The sequence below is a fragment of the Sciurus vulgaris genome (assembly GCF_902686455.1).
Source record: "Sciurus vulgaris genome assembly, chromosome: 13".
Lineage (NCBI taxonomy): Eukaryota > Metazoa > Chordata > Mammalia > Rodentia > Sciuridae > Sciurus > Sciurus vulgaris.
In genome coordinates this window covers 43,978,929-43,997,454 of record NC_136474.1, presented here as the reverse complement: position 1 = coordinate 43,997,454, position 18,526 = coordinate 43,978,929, and the positions used below count along the sequence as shown (strand labels likewise).

The 18,526-nt window shown below is 40.7% G+C and overlaps 1 protein-coding gene and 1 long non-coding RNA gene across 33 annotated transcripts in view; one reads left to right on the top strand and one right to left on the bottom strand.

Annotated features, from left to right (window-relative positions):
* DLGAP1 (DLG associated protein 1) overlaps positions 1-18,526 on the bottom strand; it is a gene marked incomplete at its 5' end in the record, with an annotated part of 892,564 nt that overhangs the window by 115,740 nt on the left and 758,298 nt on the right. The gene's annotated exons all lie outside the window — the stretch shown is intronic.
* Positions 1-18,526, top strand: part of LOC306642542 — a 51,674-nt gene that overhangs the window by 10,350 nt on the left and 22,798 nt on the right. For 5 of the 6 annotated variants that reach the window (XR_013758575.1, XR_013758576.1, XR_013758577.1 and 2 more), the window contains exon 2: positions 14,814-14,894. This is a non-coding gene — a long non-coding RNA (uncharacterized lncRNA). Of the gene's footprint in view, positions 1-5,573; positions 6,465-14,813; positions 14,895-18,526 lie in introns of all 6 variants that reach the window. The other variant, XR_013758579.1, reaches the window with a different exon arrangement.

The window sequence follows — 18,526 nt, the reverse complement described above, 5'->3', positions numbered from 1 at the left end:
AGTATGCCCTTGGCTTTCCTGTGTCTCAGGCTTTGAATTGAGACAGGAAGTACCTGTTATGGTTCTGGGATCTAAAATGCTCCCCAAAGGCTTATGCCAAAGGTTGGGTCCTCCAACTGTGGTGCCGGGAGGAGGTGGGGACTAGTTGGCGGAAGTAGGTCACTGCAGGAGCCCTTTGAAGGGTATATTTTATCCCTGCCTTTTTCTCTCTCTTTGCTTCTCTTTCCTGGACATGATGAGGTGAGTAGCTCTGCTTCCCGATGTGGTCCCTGCCATCATGTTCTGCCTTACCAAAGGCCCAAAGCTACAAAGTTAAGTGACCATGCACTGACACCTCTGAATCTGTGAGCCAAAATACATCTTTCCTCCTTTACGTTGACTTTCTCATGTATTTTGTTACAGTGGTAGAAAGCTGATGAATACACTACATATTGGCCTTCCTGGGTCCCTAACTTGCAGACCGTAGATATTAAACTTCTCAGCCTGCATAATTGTTCCAGCCAATTATTTATAATAAATCAGTCTTCCATCTTTCCTTCCTTCCTTCTCTCTCTCTCTTTCCCTTCCTTCCTTCCTTCTCCCTTTCTTTCTTTTTCTCTATGTCTTCTATTATTTCTGTTTCTCTGGAGAACCTGACTAATACAAAGATGTATACAATTTTATTTTTTCTAAGTAAATGCCCCCTTGTGCCAGCACCATCTACTGTAATATGTCCCTTCCCCGCTGATCTCAAAGCTTTCTTTCAAGCTTCCATATGTGCATGGGACTATTTTTGTGCTCTCTAGTCTGTTTTGTTGGGCCACTGCCCTGTCCCTGTGCCCACATCACATGCCTTATTACTATAGGCTAATTGTAAGTTTTAATGCTTGATGAGGAAAATTGTCTCCTCCTGCTCTTTTTCAAGAGAGTGGCTTGTCTTTGGAAATACTTAACAAGACTGTCAAGATTTTTTATTGAGATTGCATTGAATTTATAAATAATTTTAAGCAAATTGACACTCTTATAATTTGAGTCTTCATATCCACAAATAAGATAGAGTTTTCCATTTATTTCTTCTTTAATGTTTCTCAATAATGTTCTATAATTTTCTCTAGAGAATTCTTATTGTATACTTACTTGGTTTTATATACTTCATAATTTTTATATTTTTCTTATTTCATCTTGTATTTGTTGTTGGTAAATACAAGTTATAATTGTTTTTTTTAATAATTGCATACTTAATAACTTTTCTAAATTATTAAACAAATCTTAATAATTTGTAGATTGCCTGATTCTAACATGTATACCATTATATCATCCGGGAAGAAGGTCAATTTTATTTCTTTTTGTGGTGATTAAGGCATATCTGAAAGCCTTTGATGGCATCCCTTTGAGAAATAAGGACCAAGGACCCTCTCCTTCAGTGTGGACAATGCCTAGGGACTTGTGGGTAATCTACAGCATGCAGTGGACAGGATTTGGGTAACTTCCATGGGGAAGTCAGGAAAGGCTTCTGCCTGGTTCTGCTGAGTGCCTGTTCTGAGAGAAGACAGTTGCCATGTTTGTCATCCACTGCTGGGGGCTGCAGGGTGCTCAGTGGTAGAGTCTGTATGCAGCATGTGTTAGGCCCTAGCTTCAGTCCCATGGTGGTGGGGAATCTTGTGTTATGGTTTTGTTGTGCTTTGCCACCGGAGGTTCATGTGTTAGAAGCTGGGTCCCTGGCTCCCTAGTGTGCTGATGTTAAGAGATGGGGGAACCATTAAAAGGTGGGGCTTGGGGGCTGGGTCTGGGGCTCAGTGGTAATGTGCCCGCCTAGCACCTGCGAGGCACTGGGTTTGATCCTCAGCAACACATGAAAATAAATAAATAAAATAAAGGCATTGTGTCCTTCTACAACTTTAAAAAAGAAAGAAAGAAAAAAAAAAGTGGGGCTTGGTAGGCAGTCCTCAGTTCTCAGTTCCTGGGGGAGGCTGCCCTAAGAAGAGATTAAGATAGTTTTTGTGGGACCCCTGAGTTCTTCCGAGAAGGTATGGTTGGTTACTTCCCAGGCTCTTTGGCTTCCAGTCTGGCAGTGCTATCTCTCCCTCTTGCACATGTTTCCACCACTGTGAGCCCATCTGTCTTGAGGTGATATAGTTAGGGGGCCCTTGCCAGAATTGCCACTCTCCTATTTAGGTTTTCAGTCTCTAAAACCGTGAGCTAAATAAACCTCTTTATTTATAAGTTACCCAGCATCAGATATTTCATTACAGTAATGGAAAACTGACTAATACATCTACTCTGGGAGCCAACCACCAGAGAAGAAAATTACCTTGATATTGCCATGCTGCAGAGGCTGTATATAGGAGTTCTGGTCCATAGCTCCAACTGAACTCTCACAGAAAGCATCCTTTGGCAGACATGTGAGGGGGCCACCCTAGACACCTAGCTCAACCGAGTCTTTAGATGACTGTAGCCCCAGGCAATATGTGAATGTATATGCATAAGACACCCCATGGGAGATTGTCTTCACTAAACCTTTAGCTGACCCTCAGGGTTGCAAGCAAAATAAAATAGTTGTTTCAGGATGCTAAGATTTAGGGTAATTTATAATGCAGAAATAGAAATTAGAACACTTTCTCATCCTTTCTGTCTGGAAATTGGAGGAGGATGAGGAGCAGAACTAACCTTGAGTGAACATCCAGTATGTACAAAAAATAAACCTTTGCAGTCGTGGGTAACTGAGATTTTGATTTTATAATTGTAGCCTAACCTATTTATTCAGACTTATACACATGGTATATGTTGTCTCTTGTTTGACTTTCAGCCTTTCTGTTCCTTATGTAAGGTGTAGCTCTCAGAAGAACCATAGTTTCTTTTTTTTTTTTTTTTTGATGGTGCTGGGGACTGAACCCAGGGCCTTGTGCATGCGAGGCAAGCACTCTACCAAATGAGCTACATCCCCAGCCTGAACATAGTTTCTTTAAAAATCTAGAATGACTTTTTTTTTTCTTAATGGGAACATTTAGTAAATATATAGTTAATGTAATATAGTGTCATATTTGAATTTCTACTTACCATACTATTGTTTGTTTTTGATTTGACCCATTTGTTTAATTACTTTTAAATTATATATTTCATTTAGGTATGTCTTATTTCCCTTAAGCATAAGTGTCCCTTTACAAGTATAGAAGTTATTCATTTTCTTCATTCATTCTAGTGGTTAGTCTAGAAATGGTAACCCACATGTTTAACTTTTAATATCTAGAGTTGATCAATGCCCCTACCCCCCTTTTAGAAAATATAAAGCATTTGTAACACTTTATGTTTCTCATGATTTATGGTGTGGCAGTTATACTGCCTTTTTCCCCCCCCTTTTCCTGTGCTGGAAATTGAACCCAGGGTCTCACATAGGTCAGGCAAGTGCTTTATTATTGAGCCATATCCCCAGCCTTATTTATTTATTTTTTAGTTATAGATGGACACAATACCTTTATTTTCTTTATTTTTCTTTCTTTCTTTATTTATTTTTTGCAGTGCTGGGGTTTGAACCCAGGGCCTTGTGCTTGTGAGGCAAGCATTCTACCAACTGAGCTATCTCCCCAGCCCTATTTTCTTTATTTTTATGTGGTGCTAAGGATCGAACCAAGTGCCTCCCACGTGTTAGGCAAGCGCTCTACCACTGAGCCACAACCCCAGGGACCCCAGCCTTATTTTTAATTCTGCATTTAAAAAAGAAAATCACCCAACTTAATTTTCATTGTTTTATACTTTCAATGCCTGTTCATCCTTACCCATAGATTTACCATGCTCATTGCGCTACATTCTTCCTGCATATCTTGGTCCAGTTTTTTGTTGCTATAACAAAATACCTGAGGTTGGGTACTTCATAAAGAGGTTTATTTGGCTCACAATTCTGGTGGGTGGAGTGTCCCATCAGCATGGTGCTAATTTTCTGGAGAGAGCCCCCTGACTATGGCACAACATGGCAGAGAAATGGAAAGGGAGCTGTCTACATGTACAAGGAAGAGATCAAATGGCAAGACCTAATCACCTACCCCTAGGCTCCTCTTGTTAAAAGTTCTGCCATCTCTCAACATCACCACACCGAAGACCAAGTTTCCAGCATGAGACTTTGGGGGACAGATTCAAACCATAACCTAAACTATCAGAGATCTTTCATTGGGCTCACTTTTCTTCTACCTAAAAGATAGATTTTAATTTTCTTCAGTTGTAGTCTGCACTCTCTGTATGTGTCCTTGTTTTACCTTCATTGCGGAGGAACATTTTCATTGGATAAGGCCTTGTACGTTGGGGCTGTGGCTCAGTGGCAGAGCACTTGCCTAGCATATGTGAGGCACTGGGTTTGATCCTTTGCACCACATAAAAAAAATAAACAAATAAAATAAAGACCTTGTATGTTGGTAGTTATTTTCTTCTAGAACATTGAGGTCACTCTCTTCTGACTTCCAGTGTTGTTTCCTGTTCCGTGAAGTTAGTCTTTTTCTCTCCAGTTCCTTTGAAGATTACTAAGATTTGTCCAGTCTTAAATCAATTCCTTCTCTGTTCTTTCTTTGGGATTTGTTGAGTTTCCTGAATATGGATTGGTGTCTGTCTTTTATCACTTCTGGTATATACTCTATTTCATTTTCTCTCTACTCTCTTTTAGGAACTCTGCATTATTACAAAATATTTATTTACTTATTTGTATTGGGGATGGAACCAGGGTCTCACATGTGCTAAGCAAATGCTGTACCCCTGAGCTATATCTCAGGCCTTTTAAAATTTTGTTTAGAAACAAGGTTTCATTAAGTCACCCAGACTGGCCTTGAACTTGAAATTTTTATTTTTTTGTACCAGGGATTGAACTCAGGGAGGCATTTTACCACTGAACCACATCCTCAGCCGTTTTTATTTTATATTTTGAGACAGAGTCTTGCTACATTACTGAGACTGGCCTAGAACTTGCGATCCTCCTGCCTCATCTTCTGGAGTCATGGGGACTATCAGGTGCCATTGTACCCAGCTAAATTTCAATTTCTAAAAATTTCTAGACTGTTCCTTTACTCCAAAATCTTCTAGTCATTAAAACAAAAAACAAAAAAAAAAAAAAAAACAGTTTCTTGTTCCTTCCAAATCTTCTAAAGTTTCTCTTTTGTTTCTTAATACAAATGCACATTTGCATTATTAATTCTGTACTTGTATAGTTAAACCTCTTATGAATAAGTAATCTTCTACCTTGGTACCAAGAAAGGTATGTTTGTTTTTGTTTCTGTTTTTCTTTTGCAGCGGTGGGTAGAAGTAGATTATGTGGGTGTGGTTACCTTCTATTGGTTTGGTTAATCCTTATCTTGAAGTTATAATTTTTTTCAGATGCCAGTTTTACGGGATGTGATTTCCCATTTAGGCATTCCCTTGGACAAACTTTGGGCTTTAAAGTCTGTTTCCTCCTACGCTGAGAGACCATCAAAACATAAAGTTATGATCACCCAGAATCAGCAGATGCCCTCAGGGCATTAGCATCTTCTTTGTTTTGGTTACTCTGAGTTTCTGCTTTCCAATAACACCCTACCAGGCATTAAACCTTAGATATTTTTAAATGTGTGCATACACAGATGTGTGATGAAAGTCATCATATATTGAACATATCTGAAGTTGGAAGTGCACTAGACACGCCTACCTTACCCTACAGCCCAGCGGAGCAACACAGCTCACTGCAGAGAACCAGGTGTTTCCCCTCAGGGTCGAAATGCCCCGCATCAGAGAGAATCACGCTTCATCACCAGTCCAGGAAAAGATCCAAATTCGAAAGTCAAAGTACAGTTCCTGTGGAATGCATATCACTTTCACACCAGAGTTGAATCAGAAAATCGTTCAGCGGAACTGTCCTGAGTCTTCTGTGTACCCTTTTGTGTTGTTGTTAGTTTTTAGTGGGATAATTTGTCTACCTCATGTAGCCTGCCATCTTATTAGAGGTGAAATTCTCTCAGAACATAATTTACATTTGGAAAACTAAACATCTACTTGTTTTTTATGTTATAATGACTGAAAGTAAAGCCCAACCAAATCTTTCTGACTGCAGGTCTACTGTGAATGACTCCCAGTGTGGTTGAGTGAGGGGAATGGGGAGACAGAAAGGGAAGCTGGGCTGCTCAGCATGTTTCCCTTAGATGGATTTATCAGAATGTCAGGGTGGAAGGTGGTGATTTTTGCCAGGTGTGGTTATGCATAGTATGCATAGTACACCAAAGGTGGTTGGGATTTTTAAAAAGTTGAGAAGCACTATTTCATAACTGGATTTAATCCTGTTTTTCTAAAACTTCATTGAAATTGGAATTCTACAAATTTTGAAATTCTTTTACCTTTGGGTCATTAACTCCTTAGTTCATCAGCTGCAGTCTATAGACACTTCTCTCCAGAAGTAATTCCCATATGCACACAAATGCAAATTCTGATTATAATTTCAGATGGTTTAAGAGCCTCTAGAGTCTATTCATGAATCCAGAGTAAGAACTTATGTTCTGAATATATTGAATGTTACTTGAATTTCCATCAATAAACAGATGGTCAAATAAACTATGGCCATCCAGAAAAACAAAATTTTATAGTCATTAAAAGATGGAAGTAGGGCTGGGGAGATAGCTCAGTTGGTAGAATGCTTGCCTCGCAAGCACAAGGCCCTGGGTTCAATCCCCAGCACTGAAAAAAAAAAAATAAATAAATAAATAAATAAATAAAAAAATGGAAGTAACTATATATTCTAATAGAGACAGACATTAAAGATTAAATGCCAAATGAAAAGAGCATGTTATTCAACAGATTAGAATGATTTTATTTATACATGTATTATGTATGTTATGATTCTAATTGCATGTATATGCGGAAAATAGCTGGCAGAATACACAAGAAATTAGGACAATGTGATTACATGAGTATTATGGAAAATTTTTTTTCCCTCCTTTGGTGGGGATTGAAGCCAGAAGTGCTCTACCACTGAGCTCCATCCCCAGCCCTTTTCATTTTGTATTTTGAGACAGGGTCTTGCTTAATTACTGAGGCTGACCTCCAACCTGTAGTCCTCCTGCCTCAGCCTCTCAAGTTGCTGGGATTAGGAGTGTGCACCTCCTCCCCACTCTCCAAAGATTTATTCTTTAAATCAAGTAATCTTTGGGCAACTCCTTACTAAAAAAGTGTATTTTTTGTATGTATATTTTAAAAAAAGCATGTTGATTAAAGACTGATCTTTTCTTTTAATATATAATGTTTTATATTCTTTATAATCTACTCCAAATAAAAAACAGATACTGTATATTTATTGCTATCCAAATGAAATTCTTTTTTGTAGTTTAAAACTTGGAGCTCTCTCTCTCTCTTTCTCTCTCAAGGTTATAAGACTTTTTTACTTTTTTTTTTTTGGACCTTCCTTCTTGACTCATTATCTTTTTTTTTTTTAAATACTCGAGAACCCAGTGTGGTGGCCCATGCATATAATCCCAGCAACTCGACAGGCTGAGGCAGGAGTGTCAGAAGTTCCAGGCCAGCCTCAGTAACTTAGCAAGGCCCTAAACAACTTAGCAAGACCCTGTCTCAAAGTAAAAATAAGGGCTGGGGAGATAGCTCAGCTGGTAGAGTGCTCGCCTCACAAGCACAAGACCCTGAGTTCGACCCCCAGTATCGCAAAAAAATAAATAAATAAATAAATAAAAAGAACTGGGGATGTGGCTCAGTGGTTAAGCCCCTCTAGATTCAATCCCTACCAAAATAAAATAAAAGGAAATAAATACTGAAATTTGAACCCAGAGCCTCAGTCATACTAGCTAAAAACTCTACTGCTGAGCTATATCCCCAGCCGTAATTATGTTGCTTTTGCTTCACTTCTTGTAAGTTTTAATACCTTTTTATGGGGGTGGTGGTACCAGGGCCCTGTGTATGCTAAGCACACACTCTACCACACACCTGCTAGCCCCTCAATTTCTTATTTCTGTGGCATGTCCTCACATTTTATGAATAAAATCCAGACATACGTTAGTTATGTTGAGAATGTTGCCTGCAATCCTGCATGAGTTCTCTTCTTCTGTGTCCTGTTAAGTCATACATTGGGATTTTTATGCAAACTGTTTCATGGATTATTAACTTGAATTATTCTATTATAGTCAACTACATGAGATGAGGTAATTGGAAAGATATTATGTTCTCACCTAATGATCTTGGTCTCTGGACTATTGAGGGGCGGTCTCTGACGTATTCGTACAGCTAGATTTATTTTGGGGTGAACAAAATAATTCTAATCTTTAGCAAATATTAAATTTTCTACCTCCTATTTCGATTTAATGATCTCCTTTTTAAAAGCAGAGCAAGTTTCCTGTTATCTGACATGAGGCACATTGGGTAACAGTAGAAAAGAGACATCATTCTCATTTCCATCACAGCAATTTGGAATGAAGTAAGGAAGCGTGTATAATCACAGAAATCACTACAAGTGAAAATAAGTAAAATGACCTAATATTCTAGCTTGATGATCACCGAAAGTTTCATTTGCAAACTGGTCCAGAGTCTTATTTTTATTTATTTATTTATTTATTTATTTATTTATTTATTTATTTATTTATTTATTTATTTATTTTTAGTTGTAGATGGACACAATACCTTTATTTATTTATTTTTATGTGGTGCTGAGGATCAAACTCAGGGCCTCCCATGTGCTAGGTAAGCACTCTACCACTGAGCCACAACCCCGGCCCCTGTCTGTCCTATTTTTGTCAGTGCATGGGAATCCCAATCTCTTGCAATCTTCATGGACTCCCCTCACCCACGCAGCCTCCACTCATTTAAGCCTGCAGCAGTGGGGATGGCCTCTCATGTAGCGGGCAGATCATTGGCTGGGGTCAACCTCCTGGGGACCAGAGACCTGCCATGGATGTACCTTAATGGGGACCTCATCTCCCCTTTGCAATAGGTTATTACCAACAATTCTCTTATATGTAATCTGACTCTCTTTTGCAATGTAAGTCTTTTACACTGAGTGAAAATCTTCAAAAAGGAAGAAATTGGCAGTATCCAGTTTGTGAGCCCACATTCCTCTGCCTCATATCTGTGTTTCAATAGTCATTTCATGAATCCAAACTCCTTCATCCTGTGACTTGACCTGGTCTTCACAGTCCTTCCTGAAAAAAATCACTGAATTTTCTGCCTCTCATCCAAACACTTTCTGAATCCCTCCCTATGCTGCCTTCTGAGACACACATGCGCACGCACACACACACACACACACACACACACACACACACACACACACACATTTTGGTACCAGGGATTGGACCCAGGGGCACTGAGACACTGAACCACACCCCAGAGCTTTTTGTATTTTATTAGAGGCAGGGTCTCACTGAATTGCTTAGCACCTTGCTATTGCTGAGGCTGGCTTTGAACTCCTGATCCTCCTGCCCCAGCCTCCCAAACCACTGGGATTACAGGTGTGTGCCACCGTGGCCAGCCTGAGATATACTTTGAACAGACAAACTAAATCATTCCACTCACTGGTTTAAAATTTTTCACTGGAGCCAGGTGCTGTGGTGCACACCTGCAATCCCAGCAGCTTGGGAAGCTGAGGCAGGAGGATCACGAGTTCAAAGCCAGCCTCAGCAATTTAGTGAGGCTCTAAGTACCTGAGTGAGATGCTATCTCAAAAAAACAAACTTCATTGATTTAGAAAAAGTCTTCTAAAGGACAAAGTCTAAATTCCTTGTTGGGGTCTTTATAACATAGACCTTTATCTTATTCTTCCCATTCCCTCTCTATACTTTTTCCTCCTTTGAAACACCTGAGTGCATGTGTGAGACACACACACACACACACACACACACACACACACACACAGTTGTATCCCCCCCTTATCTGCAGGGGATATGTTCCAAGACTCCCTGTGGATGCCCAAAAACTTATGAAGTACAGAACCTTCTAATATTTATTTTTTTCTGTATACCCTGCAGTGTTGCTAGGTAGTATCAGAGTTAATCTATCCTTTCATGTTTTATGCCCTGTGCATCCTTTGTATCATGACTCTTGTGTTTGGGGGCCATTAAATAAAATAAGGGCTACCTGAACACAAGTTCTGTCATACCAGAACAGTGAATCTGCTACCTGAGATGGCTGGTAGGTGACTGACAGGTGGGTAATGTATGCAGCCTAGACATACTGGGCAAAGTTCATGTCCGTGGTGGGACAGATCAAGAGGGTGCAAGATTTCATTATACTACTCAGAATTGTGTGCAACTCATGAGTTGTTTATTTCTGGAATTTTCCATTAAATATTTTTTTTGGGGGGGGTGCTGGGGATCGAACCCAGGGCCTTGTGCTTGCAAGGCAAGCACTCTACCGACTGAGCTATCCCACCAGCCCAAATATTTTTATACCATGGTTGATTATGGGTAACTGGAACTGCAGAAAGCAAAACCACAGATAAGAGGGGACTATAGTACTTCCTGCTTCCCTGACCTGACATCTGCAGTGGCTTCTGCCTGTAGTTGCCAACCTTCTTATCACCAATTTTTTTGGTAGTGCTGGGGATTGAAAGCCTCACCTGTGCTAGGCAGGTGCCCTACTGCTGAGCCACCCAACCCCCACAGCCCTGCCAGTCTTTCTTTACTTGGCAAGTTTCTACTCATCTTCCAGAACTGTTCTTGAATATCCTGGGAAGCCTTCCTGGGTTATCCACACTGTCCCTTATCCATCTGTCCCTGTGCTTTCTCTGTCTTCAGAAGCTGTCTCTCATAAATCCCACTCATTCCTCCCACTCATTCACTAATTATAGAGTTTTGTTCTCCCAAAAGATCATATCAGAACTCATTTCTTAACCATCTCTGAATCCAAAGTCTACGCAGCGACTGGGCCAATACAAAATTTTTGATTATACTTTTATATATCTTAAACTACTTCCAATGTTTTACTCAGGTAACCATCTTCTCCTAAGAACAAAATTGGACGGTCACAAAGTAGGTTTCAGAATGGGTCTGATTATGTAATAGGTAGGTGGGATACTCTTTCCTTTTGATTACAGTGTAAACTGTTTAGTATCTAGACACACTAAATAGTTCACTATACCCATCAACATTGTTTCATTTTAATTCTTTTAATAATTCAGAGTGCTAAATAGCCTTTTTTTTTTTTTGGTACCAGGGATTGAACCAGGGGTGCTTAACCACTGAGCCACATCTCTAGTCTTTTTATTTTGAGACAGGGGCTTGCTAAGTTGCTGAGGTTGGCTTTGAACTTGTGATGCTCCTGCCTCAGTCTCCTGAGCTGCTGGAATTTCTTCCATGTGCCACCATGCCCAGCTGGGGTGCTACATAGTTTTATTTCCATTTTACAGATGAGGAAAGTGTGATTCAGAGATTAAATCACTTTTTTTTTTTTTTAATTTTGAAATTAAACCCAAGAGTGCTTTACCAATGAGCCACATCCCCAGCCCTTTTTATTTTCTGTCTTGAGATAAGGTCTCACTAAGTTGTCGAGGTTGGCCTCGACTTTTTGATCCTCATGTCTCAGCCTCCCTAGTCATTGGGATTACAGATGTGCATCACCTGGCTGAGAGTAACTCACAGGAAGTTCTGACTAGGAAGTCTGAACCTTAGAATGCCCTTCCCACTATTCTATTCTTTCCTCCAATATACTGTGTTCCAAATTCAATTTTAGTAGTTCACGTTTGAGGAAGTCAGTCATTTATAAAATCAATCTGACAGACAGGGATTCAAGGAAGTGAAACTTGCTTCTGTGTTATAATTTCAAGAAACACTGTACTCAGTAGTGATGCACCCAGTCATTTTCAGTCTTCACTTAAGTATATGTGTTGGCAAAAAACTAGGAAATCCCTGAAAAACTTTATCTTCAAAACATTTCACATCCATAAAGCTCTCAGAATGGCAGCTGATATTGCATGTCATTCACATATTATTATAAAAATGCTTTGGCTTCTCTGTGAAACCAAACAAAAATCACAATGTATATACAGCTATGGCAATATTTAGACATGCAAGCATCTTAGCTGAATACCAAATGTACACAAGAATCAACACAAAATGGATTTTACAGTTAACTTTAAAGGATGTGATCATTTAAGAGGGTGTGACTTCCAGGGTCATACCCAAGCCATGGCATCAAGTGATTTCAGTGGTTGTCAAAATTATGGCATGTTCCAAAGTTAACAGGAAGGTCAGACTACACTTTTAGATTGAAAATGTAAAGGTCATTTTCTGAATTCAGGATTGAAATGCTAGACATGGCTTTGCTGTCACTATGAAGCTGGCTTCAAAGTCTGCGAATTAGACCATTATTTTTAAATCCCAGCTGCTTCTTACGCATCCTAATAGAATTGGTTGTTCTTTTAGAGTAAAAGTTTTGTTTGCACTGAAAACCTCTGGTAGACTAGTGAGATAATAAAAATGAATATGCAGATATTGAAATGCACAGTCTTAAAAAAAAAAAAAAAAAAAACAAGAAGAAAAGGGGGAAAATAAATCAGTGAATAAAAGTAGAAGGATTCTTCTACAGCTGGCCTTTGGTTTATTTCCTGCTCCAGGGAGATGGTAAAGGGCAGCTTGTGCTCTTAGGGTAGAAACTGTATCCTGGTTTATGCTAATTTGTTGCTAGTGCTCAAGGCTGCTTATTCAGCACAGATTTTATTAGTTTTAGGTGATAAAAGTTCACAGATTTATGAAAAGGTTCTCTCTGGATACTGTAATTGGGTTTACTTTAGTTCTCCTTTTTCCATCTCTGTGTTTTTTTCTTCCCAGTACTGGGGATTGAACCCAGGGGCACTCTACTACTGAGCTAAACACTCAGCCCTTTTTATTTTTTGTGTTGACACAGTCTTGCTAACTTGCTGAGGTGGGCCTCAAACTTTCGATCTTCCTGCCTCAGCCTCCGAGGCACTTGGATTACGGGCATGTGTCACCTTGCCCAGTTGATTTTCCATACTCATTGTTTTAGTACCAGGGATTGAACCCAAGGACACTTAACCATTGAGCCACATCCCCAGCCCCTTTTTATATTTTATTTAGAGACAGCGTCTTGCTAAGTTGCTGAGGGCCTCTCTAAGTTTCTGGGGCTGGCTTCAAACTTGCAATCCTCCCACCTCAGCCTCCTGAATAGTTGGGATTATAAATGTGCGCCACCATGCCTGGCTTATTTTACATTTTCTTGATGAGGGGAGTAGTGATAGATGTCATGCTCAGGACCACTGTGGAAGTATAAACTACTTTTTAATGAAACATTGTTAGTATCAGCGAGATCATTCTTTAGCACTTTGTTGCACTATCCTGAAAATCCTTCCTCTCTTCCAATCTCCTGGGAGTGGAAGAGCAGGTAGGGGGACAAATTCATCTGATCTGAACACTAAACTGGGCTGGTGCCTGGCTCCCAGGGCAGTCGCTTCTCTCTCCACAGAGATGCAGTGATTACCAAGGTGACCAGAAATTCTATTCCACATGAGGAGCTGTTTCAGGACTTCTAAGTTCTCTCAAGGGAGAAAAGCTAAGGTTCATGCCGGCTAGGCTTGTCTATGGCTCTGCCCAAAAGAAATGTCTGGCAGGATGCTACAATGTAATCCAGTAGGACCCATCATTTGTTTGCTAGATTTCTGGACACTGGAAAGAGGGAACAGGGCCAGGAGTTCAGCAGAGAAAGGGGACAGGTGGAGAAAGAGCTTTGTGGGCACCTGCTGCATTCCACACACTGTGGTCAGTCTTACAGCTGCTCTGAGACACAGATGGCTCTATTTCATGGGTGAGGATGCTGAAGCAAAGAGCAGCTACTTGCCAAACCCATCCAGTCCATGGCTGGTTTTCTATTGTCTGCAGGCCTCGTGGGGGGCGGGGGGGGGGGGTGCTTTCTGCGAGATCCAGGCAAGAACAGGAAAAGAGAAATTTTAAACCAAACCAAACCAAACCAAACTGGGAGAGAGCCGTGAAAGGCTGGCAATGGCCATCCAAGGTCAACTCTACCTGCAGGGGAGGGCATTGTCGAAAGACTACAAACCAGGAGGACCTTGGAATTGTTCCTTCCACCCATCTTTCTCCTGCCTCTGGGCTACATGGCTCCATCTTTGCCATTTCAGGATGATCCTAGTTTTAGAAAGGTACAGTGGACCCTCCATATCCTCAGGATCCACATCTGTGGATTCAATGAACGGTAGATTGAAAAAAAAAATGAGCACTGGGATTGAACCCAGGGGTGCTTACCCACTGAGCCACATGCCCAGTTTCTTTTTTGTATTTTATTTAGAGATAGGGTCTCTTGAATTACTTAGGACCTTACTAAATTGCAGAAGTTGGCTTCGAACTTGTGATCTTCCTGCCTTAGCCTCCAGAGTCACTGGGATCACAGCTGTGGACCACCTCGGCCAGCAAAAATGTGTATATTTTTAATTGTATCTATATCGAACATGTGGGGCTGAGGATATAGCTCAGTTGGTAGAGCGCTTGCCTCACACGCACAAGGCCCTGGATTCAATTCTCAGAGCGCGCGCACACACACACACACACACACACACACACACACACGAGTATATTGAATATGTAGATATTTTTCTTTTCATTACTCCCCCCAAAATATTATAGGAAACTATTTACATAGCATTTACATCATATTGGGTATTATAAGTAATCTAGAGATGAAGTATGCAGAAAGATATGTAGAGGTTTTATGCAAACACTATGTCATTTATATCAGGGACTTGAGTATCCATGGGGATCCTAGAATAGATACTGAGGGATGACTGTATCTGATAAATTCTCAGTGCTTCCAGGGATGTTACTATTCACTTATTTATTTTTATTTTTGTTATTTATTTATTTTTGCAGCACTGGGAATGGAATCCAGGGCCTCACGCGTGCTGAGCAAGTGCTCTACCACTGAGCTACACCTCCAAAGTATTACCAAAAGTAAGTTCTGTACAGATGCACTCAGGAAGCATTTATTTGTTTCGTGTTCCAGCTTTCAGTTGCCCTTATAAGCGGGAGATCTGGGTTTCTTTCCAGAAACAAGTTTCTTGAGTCTTATTTTCAATTTCCACAATGTTCCTTTTTATGTTCCTGATACTACTGCCTTTCACTTGGGTGGAAGGGAGGAATTCCTTCCTGGGAGACACCCTACCCTATCTCTGTCAGCTCTCTGGCTTGAAGGTTTGTAAAGATGTTTTGATTTTCCGTAGTAAATATGTCAAAACTTCATTCTAAATTTACCACTAGAAGTAGGCCCATTAGCTGTATGGATTTACCACAGTCTATCCTGACACACTAAGCAGATGGTTTTGCTGGGGGCGCGGGGTGGACATGATGACAAGAGCAAAATTTATCTATGGAAGAAACGATATCAATATATTTGGTCATATTTTTAAAATGTTAACTTAATCTGGGGGATTTCTAGATACACTGCATGTCATGTTATGGAAAATAGAATTTTTTTTTTTTTTTTTTTGGTACCCATCTCCAGCCCTTTTTATTTTTTATTTTGAGACAGGGTCTGTGTTGCTAAGGGCCTCACTTAGTTGCTGAGGCTGGTCTTGAACTTGTGATCCTCCTGCCTTGGTCTCCAGAGCTCCTGGGATTACAGGCGTGCACCACCACATCCGGCTGTTTTGTTATACTTGAGGAATCTTTCCCTTTGGTGCATCAGGGACCATGAAGCCATAGAAAGCACCACTTTGGATATGACAGTTGTCCAAAGTTCCCTCCTCTGATGGGATTGTAACCCAGGAGCCATTACCGAGGGACCAATAAGGTCATTAAAAAATATCGAAATAGAATGGAACAAGTAAGAAAAAGGAAGAGAACTTCCACATCTCTAGAGGAGGTTTATAAAATTGACACTGTTCATTCATGGACACAGGTAGCTCTCATGAGCTTCTTTGACTGCCTGACTGAAGTCCCCTGCATCTTTAGGCAAGGTGAAAGCGAAGGAGAGACGAGGCTTGGAGAGAGTCATGTCATCCATTCCATTTCCTGAGGCTCATCTGTGTGTGTTTGTTTTATTTCGGTACCAGAGATTGAACCCAGGGGCACTAAGCCACTGAGCCCCAGCCCCAGCCCTTTTTATGTTTTATTTTGAGCCAGGGTCTCACTGAGTTGCTTAGGATCTCGCTAAGGTGATAAGGCTGGCTTTGAACTCATGATCCTCCTGCCTCAGCCTCCTGAGCTGCTGGGATGACAGGCCTGAGCCACCGCGCTCGGCTCATCTGTTCCTATTTTTAAGGAACTGGGGCTTTTCCCGGGAAGTCAAACTTCATTTTCTCAAAGGCTTTAAAAGAATTTGATGTCATTTTGGTCTGGGATTCCCACCGACAAGGCCTCAACCGTTTGCCTTCGAGGGGAGCCTCAGCACACAACACACCCCATACAAGCGGCAGGGGCTGGTACCAGCCTCCCACCCTGGCTTCCCATCCAGTCCGCTCGGCCGCCGTCTCCCAGAATGCACCACACTTACCGGAAGTCTGCGCGCCCCCCGCTGATTGGACAAAGAGCTGGACCTCCCTCCCTCGCTCCCTGGAAGAAATGGCTGCCTGTGGGATGTCAGAGCAGTTCTGACTCAGACCTCACCTGAGTTCTCGTCCCTCCTTGATAAAGTGGTCCTCTGGTTCTGCTTGTGGAAGTATGCACCCCCACCCACCCTTCCACCTTCTCTCTGCTCCAGTTTTAAGAGCGAAAAGCCCTTTTAAGAGGAATACTTTAAAGATTCTATTCTGGAATTCTTTCCATGCGTGTTTCTTCTCTCATGTCACTGTTCCAGCTATCACCCCTTTTCCCCAAATTACTGTCTGCATGTTCCTCTCTTATCCCAATTTTCTCAGAGTTTGGACCTATCAATCTAAAATTAGAGGTGAGAATTAATCAGTATTCATGATAACACTTTGCAGTTATTTTTTCAAAATAACAACATGAAAAACAATATAATATATAATACATATTATTATAAAATATAACTAATATATAACAATTAATGATTAATTTATTTCCTTTTCGAATGTCTTCATTGCAAAATAATTGAACCCTGTTGTGTGTTTTTGTTGAAGTACAGTTTTAAGCCTTTCAAATGACATCTCACTTTTAACCTTACCATTAACGTGGCTTTTTCATTATGCTGAATGAAGATAACAGATGCTGAAGGAGGCACCCCTGCTTTAGAGAGAGGGAAGATACCAAACTACTTGACAAAATCTCCAGAGGAAATACCAAGTGGAATCTTTGTTGACTTTTCTCTTTTGACTTCCACAGTTTTGTTTTTTCTTTTAAAGAAAAGAAAACCTACCTAAAACTCGAATGCTATTTTCAGAGTTCTAGAATAATCCAGAACAGTAATTTTTCAAGTAAAGAAGTTTCATTTTTTGGCAATGGCTGCCTTCCATGAATGTGCATGCTCCTTGACATGATCAAAGAATCAGGAAGCTGCCTTCCACAGACATAAGAGTATATAATAGTAACACAGGAATAGAGTAAGTACAGTAATTAGCTAAGCAGTCACAAGGACTACTGTCTGAGGTTTGATTGCTCATCCAGAAATAGTGCTAGACACACATTCCACTGAGCATGCTTGCCAGAGCCTCACATTCTAGAAGCACTGAGAATGCATGCACTGAATGAATACACACACTCCATCTCCCAAACTGCACCCCCAAACCACCCTGGGGCACACATATTCTAACACAGTTACAACACAGCATGCTCCTGAGCCTTCAAGCTTTGACACCCTCAGCCAATAAGCTGCCAAAAAGATGCTTAAGCAGCAAAGTTGCACTGACCTCTACTAACCAAGGACTCTTTCTTTAAATCCTCAGGGACTTGGAGAAGGTCAACAGGGAGGCAGCTAGAAGCTTCAGGACAGGTCCCAGGAAGTCATGTCTTTCATTTTTCCTCATTCTAATGTCCTTTTGGCTTTCTGACTTTTTACTTATTTATTTATTTAGGTACGAGGGATTGAACCAAGGGGCACTTAACCACTGAGCCACATCCCCAGTCCTTTTTACATTTTTTACTTTGCGACAGGTCTCACTAAGTTGTGTTTAAAAAAAAAAAAAAAAATGGTATTGTTTCTATCTTCTTTTGTTGCAAGTGGAATACTGTGCTTAATCCAAGCAGGCAATGTAAAGCTCCGACTTCAAAGCCATTCCTTGATAAAACATTAAAACGGCCCAGGGTGGACCAACTGTTATCTGTTATTCTACAGATAATTAACTGACGTTGCCACTGGGAGTTTCTGCGGGCAAGGTCACTCTCTTGCTCCTGCTTGGTTTCCATGACTCTTCTATTAGGCAGAGGATAGAAGAGTCTTTCAATAAAATTCCATTTTGACTGTGTAGAGAGAACTTGAATTTCTGCTTGGCCTAGCAGAAACAACTACTCTCTACTTGAAGCAACCTCATCTTCCTCATCTCTCTCTACCCTGAAATACCACTATCTGTACCTCCTCCTCCTTTTTTGTGTGTGTGCAAGGGGTGGAACCCAGAGACTCTCACGGGCTAAGCATGCGCTGTGCCACTAAGTGACACCCCCGTCCTCTTTTTTTTTTTTTTTTTTTTAAG